The following is a 19,194-nucleotide window of genomic DNA, read 5'->3' as shown; positions in this document are numbered from 1 at the left end:
AGGGTCAGGAAAATATGAAAATATAGCCATATTATAATTATTATAATCCATATTTATCATTATCTATATTTTACACCTAAGATTTACACTTGTTTTGCACAGGAATATTTGGATCAATTTCAAACCTAGAAGTGTTTTTGAAAGACTTATTTCTTATTTTTATGCTAAAGTCTCATAAACAGTATTTAAAAGCAGCTAGCAAATACGTGCTGAGTGAGAACAGGAACACTGTGTAATATTCTTGCTGAAAGTGCAAAACTTGATTCTGATCCTAAGGGAATTCCAGATAAACTATACTAACGAACATTCTACAAAATAATTGGCTGCATTCTTTAAAAATATCAGAGTCAGGCAGCACACCAAGCTGAGGAACTGTTCTAGATTAAAGGAGATTAAGGAGACATCACAACTAAATGTAATGACTTATCCTGGACTAGACTCTGAACCAAGTGGGGAAAGTAGCTGAAAATGACATTACTGGGACAATTGATGAAATCTGAATATGGACAATCATTGGAAAATAGTATTATATCACTCTTAAAATTCCTAATTTTGATCATTGGATTGTGATTAAATAAGAGAATGTCTTGTTCTTAGGAAGCACACACACATCAGTACTTAGGGGTATATGGACCTGATGTCTGCAACTTACTCCCAAATGGTTTGAGGGGAAAAATCCTCTTTTTTCTCTCTCTTTATCCCTAGCCTATAGAAAGATGGTGAGTCTGGACAACGTACCTGTGAGTTCCTTGTATTATTCTTACAATTTTTCTCTAAATTTGAAATCCTATCAAAATATAGAGTTACCAAAACAAACAGACTGCCAACAAATTGTCTTTCTCATTAACCTACATGTCTGTTAGAGATTAGGAAATCCTTCATTTGCTTTAGCAAAAAGTATCACAGCACAGACTTCGAGCCAAAGACTGATTTGAATTAAGACTCCCTGTGTGAACATGGATAAGTTACTTAACTTCTCTGACCTTCAGGTTTCTCCTTTACAACACAGGGATAAGGAGTCCTATCAAAAAGTTGAATGGATTAAGTAAAATTATATACATAAATAATTTCATTTGGTGTTGGACATATAGTAAAATGTAGCTCCTGTTGTTTAAATTGATTAAGGGGTGTCCAATAGTATTCAGTATTGTGCTATCAATAGAAACAAAATGCAAGTCACACATGCAATTTAAAATGTAAACTTTTAAATAAAATTTAAAAAGTAAAAAGAAGCAAGTGAAACTAATTTAAATGATTTAGTTTTATTTCATCCAATATACCAAAATATTATATTTCAAAATGTAATCATTATAAAACTTACTAAAGAGAGATTTTACATTTCTTAATTTACTAAATACTCGAGACAGTGTGTATTTTATAGCACCTCTCGATGTGTTCTAATAACATTTCAGATGTTTAACGGCCACATGTGAGTGACTGCCATACTGCCACACTGGACTGTACAGGTGTAGACATTAAGAATCGGACTTTTTCCAATTTCAACACTTGTCATTTTATATTTCTATGAACTATTATCATAGTATTGTGAACTGTTACACAATATTCTTTATTTAATATCGATCTATCATTTCCCTTATTACATATTTTCCAAAGAAGCTCCAAGAGGGTTGTATTTCAGCTATGACCAAACACTCCATCAATCCACATTCCTCCATTGGTAGGACAGTCAGGGACTTGCAGTGAGTAGAAGGGCTTTTTACGTGACCCCACATGATGAGGAAGCATTAGAGTAACCAAAGGCTAGTTGCCCAGGAATGCTCTGGTTTTGCTGCCTAATTCAAAGAGGTGACTGGTGCTTGTAATCCCAGCACTTTGGGAGGCCAAGGTGGGGGATCACCTGAGGTCAGGAGTTCAAGACCAGCCTGGCCAACATGGTGAAACCTCGTCCCTAATAAAAATACAAAAAATTAGCTGGGCATGGTGGCGGGTGCCTGTAATCCCAGCTACTTGGGAGGCTGAGGTAGGAGAATCACTTGAACCCAGGAGGTGGAGGTTGCAGTGAACCGAGATCATGCCATTGCACTCCAGCCTGGGCAACAAGAATGAAACTCCGTCTCAGAAAAAAAGCAAAACAAACAAACAAAAAAAGAGGTGACTGGTATTTTGGAACAAGATCGGGGAGGGAAACACATATTGGGTACGATGCTAGGTGCCTTATTGCTGGAAACTGACCCCCTCTGAGAGTCTCCAGCTGCTTCCCAGACGTCCCCAGGGAGCTGGTTTCTCAGGCATGTGCAGAAAGCTGAGTTCTAGCCCAGTGGTGTCCTGGAACTGGTTGTACCAACCCCATGGTGCATATTTCTCCCAAGTTTGTGTTCAGCGTCACCTAGTTTGTAGCTTGAAATTGGCCACAATGGGAGAATTTATACCGTGGAAATGAGCAAATGCTGCAAAGCAGGGCTTTTCCCCTGCCCAGAGGGCTGGCTTATTCACACATCACTTGTTCCAGCCTCTATTGTGCTCCCACACTCAACACTTTCTGCTGCCCATAACTGCTCTAGGGCCTTGGCTCTGCTGTCTCCGTTGCTTCCATGAAGGGCAGCCTGTGCTGGCATTGCACAGACCCAACAGAGGAAAGGGACCTGCTCCGCCCACACCTCCTCCACTCTTTCATCTGCCTACCATGAAACAACCTCGGTTGTAACTTTAGCCAATAAAATGGCTGTGTGAAGATCCAGTTTTTCCTAATAAAGGTTTCAAAGTGGCCCACGATCTAAGTTTGAAATACAAACTCAAATATCCATCAATTAATGAATGAGTAAATAAACTGTGGTCTATCCACACAAGGGAATATTAGTTAGCCATAAAAAAGAATGAGGTACTCATACGTGCTCCAGTGTGGATGAACCTCAAGTATATTAAGCTAAGTTAAACATACCAGACACCAAAGGCCACATATTCTAGGATTCCATTAGTATGAAATGTCCAGAATAGGCAAACCCTTAGAGACAGAAAGTAGATTAGTGATTGCCAAGGCCTGGAGAGATCAGGAGATGGGAAGTGAGAGTTAATGGCTTTGGGGTTTCTTTCTGCGGTGATGAAAATGTTCTGAAATCAAATGGTGGTGATGGTTGCACAACCTGGTGAATGTGCTAAAATCCACTGAATTGTACACTTAAAAACCATGAATTTTATGGAATGTGAGTTATACCTCAGTAAAAAAAAATAAAAACAACAAACAGCAAAATTAGTGAGCTGTGGGCCGTTCATCTCTCTTTGGAGCTTACGGGGAGGTGGCTTTTCAGCAGCGTGCCCTCTGTCTGCAAGGATGCCCAGAGCAGGGGGGTGCAGCTTCCCCTGCTTTGTGGAGAGGATGATAAGGAGGGCCTCGCTTGGCTTCCTGCTGCTCCTCTGATTAGAAGCACTAAGGGGATCAAGGCTGTGACTGCCTATGAGAAGGGAAAACTAATGCTCCATTTCCCACTCAGCCCCTGGGCTGCTGAACTTCTCCCCACCACTTGCAGAGGAGCTATGCTGGGAAGAGATGAGCTGATGTCGAGCCCAGTGTGTGTGTGTGTGGGGGGGGGGGGAGGGGGGTGAGCTGATGTCCAGCCCAGTGTGAGTGTGTGTGGGTGGGGGGTGAGCTGATGTCCAGCCCTGTGTGTGGGGGGGGGGGGGGGTGAGCTGATATCCAGCCCAGTGTGTGTGGGGGAGGGGGGTGAGTTGATGTCCAACCCAGTGTGTATGGGTGGGGGTGAGCTGATGTCCAGCCCAGTGTGTGTGCGGGGGACGGGAATGAGCTGATGTCGAGCCCAGTGTGTGGGGGGGAAGGGGGTGAGCCGATGTCCAGCCCAGTGTGTGTGGGGGAGGGGGGTGAGCTGATGTCCAGCCCAGTGTGTGTGTGGGGGTGGGGGAGGAGTTGATGTCCAGCCCAGTGTAGGGGAGAAGGGGGTAAACTGATGTCCAGCCCAGTGTAGAGGACAGTGGCTGCCCCATTGAAGTCCTGGTTTCTGAGAGATGGACATGACTGGTCACTGCAGACTTGCAGGCACCCCCACTGCAACATCAGAGGAGAGTGGGTGTGTGGCCACCAGCAGCTGGGAGAAGATGAGGCCAAGTCACATAGGAAGGACCTGGGCTTGGGAGAGCAGCTAGGAACTGAGACCCTCTAGTGGGGCCTAGAAAATAAGCTAAAGTACCAGAGATGCTTCCCAGGAGAGAGTGACCACAGCAGGGCGGTCACCAGAGAGATGTCTGTCCTCCAGCCCCTCGCCCAGCTCCCCTCCCCAACCAACCCTAGGGCCAGGAGGAGGGCCTGTGCATAAAGCAGTAATCTGTGGCTCCTCCCCTCCTCCAAGACCTGGCTGGACTTGGAGCAGTTTTCACTTACGTCTGAGCCTGACCTTTAAAAATGGGCAGGACCACATCTGATTACCCAGATGAAGTGACTTCAATGAAAGTGTCTGACATTTAGGACATCTTTACAAAGCCAGGAAGGAGGGCTCTATGAGGCATAGCGGGAATAGTCATTGTGGAAAATTGTTTCCTGTTGTCCCTCACAGTTACACTCCTCGGTTAAACCAGGCAAGATATATCACTGAAGGATTTGAGAAAAGAAAGGGAATTAGAGCAACCCAGACTGCCTCTCCAGGGAATTCCCTGGTGACCTGGCCACTTGGAAGTTCCTGGATATGTGCAAGAGACCTTGGGTTGATGGAGAGGGTAAAGGTGGTAGTTTTCATTTCCCTCTTTTCATCCCCATCAAAGGCTGCCCTTCTGAGTCTTCAATTTCCAGACCAACCTCCCTTAAGGTGACTGACAGTGGGGACCTCAACCTCACCTACAGGGGTGTGGACTGATCCAATGGTCTCAGTGAGAGACCCAGACAATATTTCTACATGAAGCATGTTCTGCATTATCCAGCCTCAAATGACACTGGGGTGGGACAGTGCTAACCCAGGTGAAGTGAGACTAAGCCAAGTTCAGTCCAACTTCTTTACCAAGGCTGTTCCCATAAAGCTTTGAAGATCTTATTCTTTATTCTCTCCTATGTCACCTTGTTTCAGTAGGCACTGTCATGCCCATTTTACAGATAAGAAAACTGAGGCTCTGAGAAGTTGAGGGACTTGGTCAAGGCCACATGTCAGTGAGTGCCAGACATTTCTGCAACTCCTACAAAACCAGAAGTTCCCCAAATTCAGACCATCTCGATCTACCCCTGTGACCTGCCAAAAGAAGCTGGTCTTCCCCATTCTCCTGCCTCCGCAATGCCATTTGCCTTTCAGTCTCCTAAAAAGAAGCACTTACTCTCCTCCCCAAATTGCAGAGGGAAGCTTCAAATACACTTCTAATCATTCTTTCAGTACCCAGCAGTATACATAAGTTATATTTAATAGCATCAACCTACTTTATAATGACTTTTTGGAAGTCAGGAACATACCCATAAAGACTAATTCCATTCTAATAGATTTTGAAGAAAACACCACTAAATAGAAGACAGTACCTCAAAAGCAGTTTAGACAATGCAGAAAAGTAAATGTCTCCCAGAGGAAGTGGGGGTGGAAACGGGAGAGAAAAAGATCAGAAGTTTTTGCTGTGCATAATTCCTGGTAATACACCTTGCAACTATGTCACAAAACATAACTCAAAGCAAAATGGCCATGTCAACACAGCTGTGTCAAAATGTCCTGCTTTGGATGGGAGATTCTTCAGAAAGTGGAGAGTGAGAGGGCCCAAGAGGATTGAGTTGGGGCAGAAAGGGAGGTGAATGCTCTGGGCTTGTTCTAATTGAGTGCTAGCTCATCCTCAGCCTGGGGCTACTGGCTGGGGACGTGGCTAGTGGGTCAGAACAACATGCCTATCTTTCTTCCTTGTCGTTCATAGTACTGAGTGCAGGGCACGTAGCAGGTTCACAGTAAATGCTAATCACGTGATTGGATTTTAGTCATCCAATAGGTAGGCAGAAGGATGTTTATGTCAATTACAACAGCAACTAAAACCTCTACCCTCAAATTCCTGGTATAAGCTAAGATCAATAAGAGTATTAATAGCCAGTAATAAGCACAGAGAGTATATAAACATGAACATGATGGGCTAAGGATACATTAGATTTAATTTGCTTTAATTATATATGCTTATGGAATATGTAATTCATTTCTTTAGAGGGAGGGAAGGACAGGAGAAAGGAGAATATGAATTGTTAGGGGTGGCCTTTCTTGCAATTCCCCAGAATGTTTTTCAGCAAGGAGGAGCTGGGTAGGAGCACTGCAAAAGCAGCAGGAGTTGGGGTATAAGGGGGTGACAGTCTTGTCTCTACTCTGAGGAAGGTCTCAAACCATCTCATCAGCTCCAAGGAAGATGCAATTACCAGCCCTGAGGGTGGCAAAAGATTAGGCCCCGATTCCATCCCCTCAGGGCTGAAAGCAGGTCTAGCACACAGAGGTGGTACCCAAGGCCAACCATAATCAGTGATGGATGCCTTCACTCTCCAGAGTGGGAGTCCTGAGTGCAGGAACCAAGTGCCGCTCATTAATCTATCTACACACCTTGCACAGAGCCTGACACAACACAAGAATTCCATGAGCATTTGTTGAATGAATAGGGGAGTGAGTGAATGAACTGCTTCTTCAATTTATATCTGTGGCTGGAAGAAATTCCCCTTTTTACTTTTGAAATACTTCTCTTTTTGTTTCTTTGAATCATTTCCTCTGTTTTGTGACAATGCAATGCACCACTTCCCTCATATCCTATATTCCAATTCAGCTTGGAACCTTGTGCTGTGCACAAATACTGAAACAGTTTAAGAAGCGCACCAACCCTAGGCCAACCTAGGTTCATCCATCATGGTATGGCTGGAATGTATCTGAAAAGAGACCGATGTTCATTTATGTGCACACGATGTAATATATCAAAGCTTGTTTATCCTCAAGAGTTCCTGGCTAAACTCTGTCTTTCAAGATATCCTTAGCCGCAGAAATTTCCCTTCACATGTCAGGCAGCTTGCTCTCTGTATCACTAAACACCACGAACCCCAAGCAAGAGTTTTGAAGCCCTGCCCTAACAAGCTTTAAGGATTTGACAACCTTATAGTCAGGGCAGAGACAGCGTTTCTGAAGTATAGCCAGTAAAGCACGGCAGGTCTGGATCACTCTAATATGCAGAGAAAGCCAGTGATGAAGCCAACCAGAGGGGGTGCTGTGGCTGGACAATGTACCTTGGGGCCAGAAGCCCAGGGCCAGGCCAGCCTCAGCCCTACTGAACAGCATAACAAGAGGAATAAGACTTGAATTTTTCCAGCCCTCTCTTTTTATTGCTACATAATAATTGTACACATTTATGGGGTACATGAGATATTTTGAAACATGCATACAATGTGTAATGATGAACTCAGGGTAATCATGACATCCATCACCTCAAACATGTATCATTTTTGTGTGTGCTGGGAACATTCCAAATCTTCTCTTCTAGATATTTTGAAATATACGATAAACTATTGTTAATCACAGTTGCCCTACTGTGCTGTCGAACACTAGCACTTAATCCTTCTATCTAACGGTATTTTTTACCCATGGGTGAGTGATGACAGGAGCCACCAGCCTAATTTATTCACTATGAAGGCAACATAAAGGATCTGCTGGCCAGATTTTACTTGTTAAATCCGTTAGCCTCATCTCCCGGAACACTGACCACATGCCAGAAGCTGTTCTTAATGCTTTGCATGGATGAATACATTAGCTCATTTAATCCTCAGGATCCCATGGGCTCATTCCCATCATCATTCTCATGTTACCAAGGAAGACAACTGAGAACCCGAACAGTCTATGGCTTGTAGGTAGCAGGGCCAGCAGCGGAACAGTCGGTGGGATGGCAAGGTCATAGTGCCTCTCTCTCATCACTGTGCTGGCAGTGTTGTCTTTCAGTTATGGCTTTTGGGCATGAGATTTCACCTATCTTATATTCATTACTTTTGCTAAATGGGGCATAATTGGGTAGTAACATCCACTTCATTAGGTTGTGCTGAAGATGAAAATTAATAGCATCTAGTGATGTGTTTGGCCCATAGTATCTGTTCTATAAATGGAGTAATTTTCATTATACTTAATGTTGGAAATGGGAAAACATGAGTTCAACTTATATTAAGTTTAATTTCCTTTGTATAGAAATACAGGTTGGGCTAACTAATAATAGAAATCTGCCTATGTTGATTTTACTTCAAGAAATAACTTTTATAATGTAAATGTCACAGGGCTACTTTCTGTGATGCATATTTCCTGGGACAGCTTTGGGTTCCAATAACTATTAATTCAGTGTGTTAATATATCTATCCCACAGGCATGGAAGGTTGGTACTAAACTTGGTAGTCAGGTCTCTTTGTTTGCTCTACATTGAAAAAAAAAAATTACATTTCCTTTTCCTTCCTGCATCCCTGCAAGAGAATCTTCCATTCATTGATTATCTAACCTGTCCCAGGTCAGCTCTGCATCCATCACAGCTTTGCAAGGAGGGAGCCTAAGTTTCCACGAAGTTCTGCCACCTGCTTAAGGTCCCACAGCGTGGGGACCCAGCTCCCTCTAGCTCCCCAACCTGTGCTCACTCAAATGCACTTCTTGCAGCAGGCCAGGCCTTAGAAATCTTCGGGCTTCAAAAAATTGTGAAGACTTTAGCATTAAAATCATTTTTTTCAATGAGAGATTAGGAAAATTAAGAATCACCCATTTTTAAGGGGAACAAGACACGTGGGACCTATTGCAGGGTGTGGGGGGGATGGGGAGGGAGCCTAGATGATGGGTTAATAGGTGCAGCAAACCACCATGGCACACGTATACCTATGTAACAAACCTGCACGTTCTGCACATGTATCCCGGAACTTAAAGTAAAATAAAATAAGATAAAATAAAATAAAAAGAATTACCCATTTTCTTATCCCCTAATAGTAAATGGGATGAACACTAACCAACATCATCATTAAGAACTCTCATTGGCCGGGCACGGTGGCTCATGCCTGTAATCCCAGCACTTTGGGAGGCCGAGGCGGGCAGATCATGAAGTCAGGAGTTGAGACCATCCTGGCCAACATGGTGAAACCCCGTCTCTACTAAAATACAAAAAATTAGCCAGGCGTGGTTGTGCACGCCTATAGTTCCAGCTACTTGGGAGGCTGAGTTAGGAGAATTGCTTGAACCCCGGAGGTGGAGATTGCAGTGAGCCGAGATTGTGCCACTGCACTCCAGCCAGGCGACAGAGCGAGACTCCATCAAAAAAAGAAAGAAAAAAAAAAAAACAAACTTTCATCATCTCATCATATTTCACCATGTGGAGTTGGGGAAACCACCTTCTACATACAAATCCCCTGTTACTATGGTTTTTGTCTTGATATTTACCAATTTTCTTCTCTGCATTATTATAAAGTAAATTACAGACAACATATCATCCCTAACAATTTCAGTGTGTACCTCTAAAAAATAAGGACATTTTTCTATCTAACCATGCCACCATGATCACACCTGAATGAATATCATCTAATTGTCCATATGTATATTTGAATTTCCCCAATTGTCCCAGAAGCGTCCTTTATAGCTGCCAAAATTGTCTTTTGAAATTCTTACCCACGGATGAAAAGAGCTGATCATGTCTGTAAAACGGCACTTGAAGGCATGTCCCCATGCAGGGCATCAGAGGAGTCTTGGGTGACTCCAATATAAATTCATTGCCAAAACACAACAAAACAAAACCATGTATGCGACACCTCTATAATCAGGCAGTAGCTTTTGCAGATTGGAAGTACAAGTCAAATTTAATATTGAGGTCTGGGCGGCGGGTTTTCCTCTGTTTTTTGTTGTTGTTTTTTTTAACCTATCTCAGCTGGTGTTAACATGCCTAATTCCTCTCACTGCTGGAGATAGCTTACCTTCCCCTTGGGTGGATGTCCTAGGTCACAGTGAAGTGGCAGCTAGGAATGTGGACAGCCCTCACCCCAGCTGAGTTTGAGGGTCTCCCAGTTTTGAATCTCAGTGCTTTAGGTAGGAGGTACAGATGTTGCAGGAACCTCACTTCTTCTCCCGGTAGGATGACCAACCACTCTGATTTGCCTGGGACTTTCAGTTTTAAAATCAGGATAAGTTGGTCACTCTACTCCCCCAGGGTGTTCTGCTCGCCCTTCGTGGCAAAGCTCTGCTCTTATTTGAGCTGACATGTCCGTTAACCCGCAGTATTTACTCAGCCCCTATTATGTGCCTAGTAGATAACTAGGGGAGGGGGCTACAAAAGAAGGGGGATGGGAACTGATATTGATGACCTACTGCAGGGCTATCACTTCACAGAACCAACCAATTCACTCCCCAGGTGTGGTCACCATGAGGGCTGGGGTTCTCTCCAGTTCTCTCTCTGTCTGCATGCCAGAACCAACTGGGCAGCTCCTCCAGGAGTTTCTAATTCAATCAGTCTGGGGTGGGGGGCCTAAGCACTCTTATTTTTAAAAAGTGCTTCTAAGTGATTCCAGATAACCCTTTTCCTGCATCTCAGACCATAAGTTTCTCAGTGCAAACCTCTATGTGACTGATACTAGTTGGCATGTGAGAGAAAACTGATTTGTTCATCTGACACATCTTGCTCCATATAGAGCAAGAGTGACAGCAGCTTTGCCCTTGAGGGGCATGCTCACCCACTCGGGCCCTGGCAGTCTGGGTTTAGAGGCTGGCTGTCTGCAGGCTGTTCAACCTCCTATGCTCTACTGGGGAAGACAGGAGCCTCTAGTCACACAGATCCTTGTCCAGGTAACCTCAGGTGATCTCCTATGGTCATTGTCCGATGAACCAGATTATTACCCCACACTGACCTCTATGAGGCAACCTCCTTCTAACAAATGAAAGCTACAGAAGGTGACCTCCTAGAATATCTGTCACATAATACTGACATACATTTCTTGAATAAAAGTTGGTAAGACATGACAAATGCACATGAGAACATAAGGTCAGCATATACCAAGTACCAAATGAAGAGTTTCATCAATAAGCAATGTAGGAGTGATGGAACACTTTGGATGGTGTATTAGTTTGTTTTCCTACCCCTGAGACTGGGCAATTTACAAAAGAAAGGGGTTTAATGGACCTACAGTTCCGCATGGCTGGGGAGACCACATAATCATGGTGGAAGGCAAGAAGAGCAAGTCACATCTTAGGTAGATGGCAGCAGGCAAAGAGAGAGCTTGTGCAGCTCTCATTTTTAAAACCATCAGATCTTGTGAGATGTATTCACTATCATGAGAACAGCATGAGAAAGACCTACCCCCGTGATTCAACGACCTCCCACCGGGTTCCTCCCACCACACATGGGAATTGTGGGAGTTACAATTCAAGATGAGACTTGGGTGGGGAAACAGCCAAACCATATCAGATAGGGTAGGGTCAGAAGGCTTCCTGCAGGAGGTGGATAAACTTTGGAAGGTGGGCAAGATAGAAGAGTAGAGAGAAAGCAGGCCCTGCTCAGAGGAGAATGTGGTCCCCTATCATCATAGTCACTTGTTTGGAGGAAAAAATAAGGGTATCACTTCATTTTCAGATGCTTGCATTGTAAGGCCACTGACATCACCAGTGAATATAGCTTAGAGGTTAAAACCATAAGCTCCAGAGACAAGCTACCGGGGTCCAAGTTGGGCTTCCTGGTTATGTAACCATGGGCAAGATAGAGTTCTTTTTCTATAAAGCTGGATTAACAATGATATCAGCCTAATATGATTGCAATGATGATGACCAGATAACACACACAGAGTGTGCAGTACAGAGCCTGGCACATCATAAGCATCCAATAAATGTTGGTAATGATTGTTGTTAGCATTATTCATTAAAGACTTGATCAGTTACTATAATCACATGGGTCAGACATCTCTCAAAAGTTTAAGAAAAGTTCTTGGTGAAATCATTACTCACAGAAGATGGCTCTCCTTTACTGGAATGGGGGCAAAGCTGACATTAAACCTCCAAGGCTTGCCATGTTTGGAGAATCATCAGTATAACACTAGATCTATCTGTGCCCAGTGGACAAGCAAGCTGATGTCTTAATTTGCTAGGGTGGCCATAAAGTGCCACAGACTGGGTGACGTAAACAACAAAGATTAACTTTCTTATCACTCTGGAGGCTAGAAGTCCAAGATCAAGGTATCGGCAGGGTTGATTTCCTCTGAGGCCCCTCTCCGTGACTTGTAGACTCAGCCTTTTGGCTGAGTCCTCACATGGTTGTCACCCTGTGTACGCAAATCCTTCATATCTCCTTTTGTGTCCAAATTTCATCTTCGCATAAGGACACAAGTCTGAGTGCATCAGAGCTCACCTTAAAGGCCTCATTTTTAACTTAATCACCTCTTTAAAGACCCTACCGCCAAATACAGTTACATTTCAAGGTCCTGGGCGTTAGGGCTTCCACATATGAATTTTGGGGGGACACAGTTTGGCCCATAACAGCTGGGTTCTGCTTTACACTCTACTTCTGTTGATACCGAGGAGAGGGAATTTCCCATGGCTTTCGTTGTCTGCATAGGGAGGAAACCTGGAGTGTTTCAAGTGTACGTAGCACATGGTTCCTGTGCTAGCTCAGCCTGGTGAAGCTGCCTGAAGCAGTCATAGGAGATGCAAACCATCCACAGTTCTCAGCATAAACAAAACACTTACTTCCAAAGTGCTTCTGAGAAGTGAAAATGAGATTTTAAATATAAATCATTTGTCCAACACAACCACTGATATGTGCAACCAATATTTCTCACCAATGGATGGGTCACAAAATAAATGTACAGCCAGTCTTTCATAATGAAATATGTGTACTCTTTATAATTGCTAATGATTTAGAGTAGATCGTTCTCTCACTTAGTAAATGGAGCTTTCACATCTTTTGTCTTAGTTAAGTAAAATGCAGTCATGTTGATGGTGTTTAACCAAAAGGAAAGACAGAATAAGGTGGCTGTTTTTAAAGATTTTAAGTGCCCATGTGTGTTTTGTGACATGCTTTCTCAACTTTTATATTGATGATAACCTAGAAAGTTTTATGATAAATAATTGGCTTGTGGTGCTCAAATGCAGAAGGAATTCCTAGTCAAACTGTTGCGTTACAAAGGTTTGGTCTCATAGGCTCCTTTAAAGTTTGTTTTTTGTTTGTTTGTTTGTTTGTTTTTTGAGATGGAGTCTCGCTCTGTCGCCCAGGCTGGAGTGCAGTGGCGCAATCTCAACTCACTGCAAGCTCCGCCTCCTGGATTCACGCCATTCTCCTGCCTCAGCCTCCCGAGTAGCTGGGACTACAGGCGCCCGCCACCACACCCAGCTAATTTTTTTTTTTGTATTTTCAGTACAGATAGGGTTTCACCTTGTTAGTCAGGATGGTCTTGATCTCCTGACCTCATGATCCACCTGCCTCAGCCTCCCAAAGTGCTGGGATTACAGGCGTGAGCCACCGCGCCCGGCCTTGTTGTGTTTTTTTAAGTAAGCACTTGGATCTTCAGAATGTTTCATTTGCATGGGTCTTTTCTGTAAGGCAGCACACAAAAGAAAATTAAATTTACTTGAAAATTCTCTCTGCACTAACAGCCTGGAGTATCCTCTTTACCATCCCCAATACACACACACACACACACACACACACACACACACACACACAGAGGCACACACACACACAGACACATACACACGCAGGCACACACACTCGTGCACATACACACACAGCCCTCCCCTTAAAAGTAGTTCAAGCCTAGAAAGTTCAGTTTGATTCTAGGGTTATTTCTAAAATTCTCATATGTTTTTTGCAAGCTTGGAAAGCTGCCCTAACAAAGCCTAAGGTGGTAGGCCTTCAGGTGTCTTGTTTTACTTACTAAAAGTATTCACAATTGAAATTTAAATTCTTGAATCAAATTTCTCTTTCTGGGAAGGTCTACGACTTGGGTTTTAAGTGTCCTCTTAGCCAGAATCCAATTCTATAGTCTATGGCCAGCCATGAAGCCTGGATAAAAAGGAAAAAAAGCCTTGTGACGTAGGCTTAATTTACATGACTTTATTACTTAGAAGCTATAGATTAGCCGTTAAAGCATAATTCTTGCCAATGATGGGATGCCATAAGGAATTGCTGTGTTCAGAATAGTGATGTTCCCTTTCATTTATATGATGTAAATCATGTATGCTATAATACCACCGAATACATACACATACTCTAACTACACTCACCCTATAACACAGATACACACACACTGTAACTAAAATGTTGTTGGGATATTAATGAGGAATGTCCCTGTTTTATTGGGCAAGTATAATGCCAGTCTGCTGTATACCATAGAAACAGGAGGGCAGAGCCAGCAACATTGTGAGCCTGGACCTGGACCCGCTCCACTGCTAGACAGATGCTCTCATGCTGCACCATTGCAAGTCACCTTTGAGTCGCCCTGGCTTCCATGAACTTCCTGACCTTTAACAGGTCTGCAACTGCCCTTTCAAATCACCTGAAAAATAATGGAACCTATTCATCAGCCACCTTCCTAAAAGCAACATGTCGGGGGAAAGACACTGTGAGGATGGGTGGAGGAAGGTGGGGCTTCCCAGGGCCAGTTCAGAGGATGTGGGATAGCACCGTGGTCTAAAGCCCAGGTCCTGGACTCCAACAGACATATATTTGAGTCCTGACTCTGTTACTCATCAGCTTCAAGGGAATAAGTAACTTGCCAATGCTGCACAAAAGGTAAATTCCTGGCCAGGCACGGGGGCTCATGCCTGTAATCCTAGCACTTTGGGAGGCCGAGGCGGGTGGATCATTTCAGGTCAGGAGTTTGAAAACAGCCTGGCCAACATGGTGAAACCCCATCTCTACTAAAAATACAAAAAAATTAGCCGGGCATGGTGGTGGGCGTCTGTAATCCCAGCTACTCCGGAGGCTGAGGCAAGATAATCACTTGAACTTGGGAGGCAGAGGTTGAAGTGAGCTAAGATCGCGTCACTCCACCCCCACCTGGGCAACAGAGCGAGACTCTGTCTCAAAAAAAAAGGAAATTCTTATTGCATAGGGTCATGAGGATTAGATGGTGACAAGCACATGAGCCTGGTGTCTGGCACATCCCATCATATTCACTGTTATGGTTATTACCGCAATGCTTACATGGGCACATGGGTGCAGCTCTGGGGAAACTTAGCCATGGTTTGATATTAGTGACATCAATAGACAAGTTAGTGATATCAACTGGTTGTCACCAACTCGACCATCTCTTGCTACATTTCCACTTCATTTTGTGCTATGTCAATACACTTGAGCACAAAGAATTGGAGAAACTGGAATTGATAGAAGGCTTGTGAGCCATTCCAAGCTTTTCAGAAAACTCGAGATTGCCAATATTTATAAACAAAGCATCCTGCTCTGCTGCCCATAGTTTGAAGAGCTTCACTTCTTAGTGAAAGTGGCCAGTCTGTGATTTACCTGCATGGGACCTGCCTGCTGATCTCTGCAGGCATAAGCGTCTTTGCCTGGGCAGCATCTACTGCTTGCCATCTGAAGGCTGGACTGGAACTTTGGGTCTTTCACAGTTGGATCAACTCTAGATTTGGGGGCTTCACTCTCTAGGGACAGTCTCCTGGTGAAGGGAAACCATTTTCCGTTGACACTGAGGGTTGAATATAACAGAGAAACAAGCTCCTTCTGTACTGCACAGATGTCAAGGGTGAGTCAGGAGAGGAGGATGCAGAGAGCTGGGGACATCTGAGCAGCAGGGTGCCTCAGCTGGCAACTCAGCAATTCCTTATTAGCCCAATCCTTCGTGGAACCCTTGCCAGCGTTTCCGCAGTGCCCTACAGATCATTCATCAAGGCAGAGGCTGTAGAAGTGCTTCTCCCTGCTGCAAGGGCTCCCTGAAACTTCCGCCATCTCTCTGCAGACCTGTGGATGGCAATTGCCAATGGCATTTCTCTCAGCTACTATCTCTTAGGGTTCAGACAACTGAATAACTCAGCCTTAGCTTGTAAAGGTCACCTCTGGGATTACAGGGGCTGCAGCTCACAGCCTGTGGTTCCTGCTAGGGTCAGGGGGCAGCTCAGGTGCCCTGCAGCTCCTCCAGGGCACGTGACAGCTGCTTAGGCCACTTCAGTGTCACCAACCCACCTGTGCCTGCCCCTCCTTCCTGCTCTGCCCTCTTCAGTCTCTTTCCCTGAGGCTCCTAAGGGAATTTGATTTCAGGGCCTCATGTCTCTCATCAGGACATGTGGGAGCAGTGCATTCAAAGGGATTGAGAAAAGGCCAACTTTGTGTCATTTTTTTCCTGGCAGTATTCTTGGCTGTGCCAGAGATCGCACCAGGACAAAAGCAAGAGGTAGCCAGGCTCAGAGCCAGAGTGGAATGGTGGGAGAGGCAGTCGGGGGGATGTTTTCAACTGCAAGGAGTAGAGTAGCCAAAAGCAGACTAAAAGCAGTTTAAGCAATAAGGGCTATTTTTCCTTCCAAATAATAAGTTCAGGAGCAGTTTTTTTCCTTCCAAATAATACGTTCAGTAACCCAGTTATGTCTGGATACCAGGTTGTTGCCTCTGCTATCTTCCGAGTTTTCCAAAAGTCCAAAAGCAAGATGGGGTGGAGCTCTAGCCCATATCTCTCCAGGAGGAAAATCTTTCCAAGAAGATCCCCCAAGGTATTCCCACTAACATCTCTGAATAAAACTAGGTGTCATGGCTGCCAGTGGCTCAAGAACAACCGGAAAGTGAGTTTCTAACCTTTTGAGCTTCTGTTTGTCATTGATCCAGGTTCCCCCAGCAGGGGAGTATAAGCGGGCACGGCTGCTGGAAAGGCAACAAGCAGTGATGGCGACAGATGCTATCATTTATGAGGATCTGAGTGCTAGCACTGCATTTTTACTGTAGAATTTTACAAATACATATTTTGTTCTTCCTATCCCCACAATAAGACAATATGTATTAAATTATGCTGCATAGTCTCACATGTGCATCTATAAAAATCCAGTCTCAAAAGTGGGTTATTGGCTGAGTGCAGTAGCTCACACTGTAATCCCAGCACTTTGGGAGGCCGAGGCAGGTGGATCACTTGCATCCAGGGGTTCGTGACCAGCTTGGCCAACATGGTGAAACCCCCTTTTTACTAACAATACAAAAATTAGCTGGGCGTGGTGGTGCGCACCTGTAATCCCAGCTACTCAGGAGGCAGAGGCAGAAGAATCGCTTCAACCTGGGAGGCGGAGGTTGCAGGGAGCCAAGATTGTGCCACTGCACTCCAGCCTGGGTGACAGAGTGAGACTCATCAAAAACTAAAAATTAAAAAGTGGATTATCCATGCATGTAAGAAATAGCTTCATTTTCAAGAAGCAACAAGATAACAGCATAAATAGCTGGTGGTAGAGTAGACATGCCTTTATCCCTTCATGGAACTGGAGGATTAGGACTTGGGATCTGCTATTAATTTAAAGCTTTAGCAAATTAGTAATCATAATGGTGAGAAACCCTAGCCTTTCTTCCCAGTTCCTTTCATCAATAGTCAAGGAGAGCACAGTGAGATGGAGAGGTATTGCTGCTATCACGTGTACCAGGAAACTTTGAAAGCAAATGTAGATATGTATAAAATATTTCCAACATTTTATAAACTATACCACAGAATTAAAGATAACTCAAGTTTTCTAAGGAAGGAGAAAGAAATCTACCACATGCCCATTCTACCAATAAAGTAACTGAAACTCAGAGGTGCTAAGTACTTAGCATCAGACCTAGAAAGTTAGTCTGTCTGGCACCAAATATTGGATTTTTATTACTGTGTCACCCAGCAAAAATCAAACATTTTAAATACTCACATGGATTTTTCTTAAAATTCTTCCTTTCCAATGTGTAGTGAGTACTCTATTTTATTTAAATTATACTTTAAAATTAGATCCAGTAGCATTTGCCATTCATGAAGTTCTTTTAATTTTATATTTTGCATATGAGATGTAGTTTGATTTTAAGGAGCATGCAAATTTCAAAGGCACTGCTGTGCATATCCACCACATTCTTGTCTACATAATGGCTTACTGGGCTGGGCAGTCGACTCAGGCAACAGCAGCTGCCCTGGGACAGGTGAGCACTCAGGTTGTGTGTGCAGCAAATGGCAGTGAGGCTTATGCACCGCAAAAGAGATGGACTCAAAGGGCACTAACTCATCTGAAACTCACCAGTTTTCATTGGGTAAACCAGGTGTAAATGTGCTGTATAACATCCATCCTTTCATGGCCAGTCACAGGTCATAGCTCTTGTATTAGTCAAAGATTTCCAAAATGCAAAACGTCTATCATTCTTGTATTATTTGCTCTTGTATTAGTGAAACATTTCCAAGATGCAAAACATCTACCATTCTTGTATTTATTATTTTTGAGGCAAGATGCATATAATTGTTAACAAAAGATGTGTTTTTCCTATGGAAAAATAATCTACTGTGAAGGTGAAAGATTTTTGAATGGGGTGACATCTATTGTATGTAAGTGAAATTTTCACACAATAAAATAGAGTTGTTAGAAGAAAGGTCCTTACGTAGCATCTGTTTGAATCCCCTTGCTCTGAAGATGAAGAAATTGAAGTAGTGAAAGGTGAAATAATTAATCTAAGAACATACATAAAGATACCCATTAAATTGTGCTGAGTATTGTTATAATACGATTGTTGTTTTTAAGGCATTATAGCATTATTGTAGATATTTTTCACACATAGAAGAAAAATAAGCTCTCCTCGAATTCCTGCACTCTTAATTATTTTGGAATATTTTTCTTTCAATTTTTTTCTACTTTAGTGTCAGATTTTCTAAGACTCCCATTTCCTATGATATATTCTTATTCAGATACCAAGCTCATTAAATGAAAGGATATTTGAAATAGCTACTAAAATGTTCTACGAATGAAATAATTTTGATTGGAAAAGTGTTGGTTTTCCAAGGTTCTCTATCCACCTGGAGTAGATAGTCTTTTGAACATACTTTCCCATCGTTAACTGAACATAGTTGGGTATTAGCACATCACCAGAGCTTTAAAACCAAAACTCCATCAGATCACTTATTTTATCACTGTTTCCACACTGGACCTCACTAAACTGACCAGATATTTGATCAACACGTAGACTCAATCCAGGCCACTGAGTCAGGAGGCTGTACTCATGATTAGAATCTTCATCGTTCTTTCTGGAGTGTATCTGCATCCATTCTGTTCTTTATTCCCCTCACTGACATTCTAGAAAGGGACTGTTGTGACCCTTTTCCAG

General features: G+C 43.4%; 1 long non-coding RNA gene across 1 annotated transcript in view; it reads left to right on the top strand.

Moving 5' to 3' along the window:
- LOC126962707 (uncharacterized) overlaps positions 1-19,194 on the top strand; it is an 85,460-nt gene that overhangs the window by 50,981 nt on the left and 15,285 nt on the right. The window lies entirely within an intron of this gene.

Source organism: Macaca thibetana, chromosome 9 (genome assembly GCF_024542745.1).
Source record: "Macaca thibetana thibetana isolate TM-01 chromosome 9, ASM2454274v1, whole genome shotgun sequence".
Classification (NCBI taxonomy): domain Eukaryota; kingdom Metazoa; phylum Chordata; class Mammalia; order Primates; family Cercopithecidae; genus Macaca; species Macaca thibetana.
This window is presented reverse-complemented; position numbering and strand designations above follow the sequence as displayed.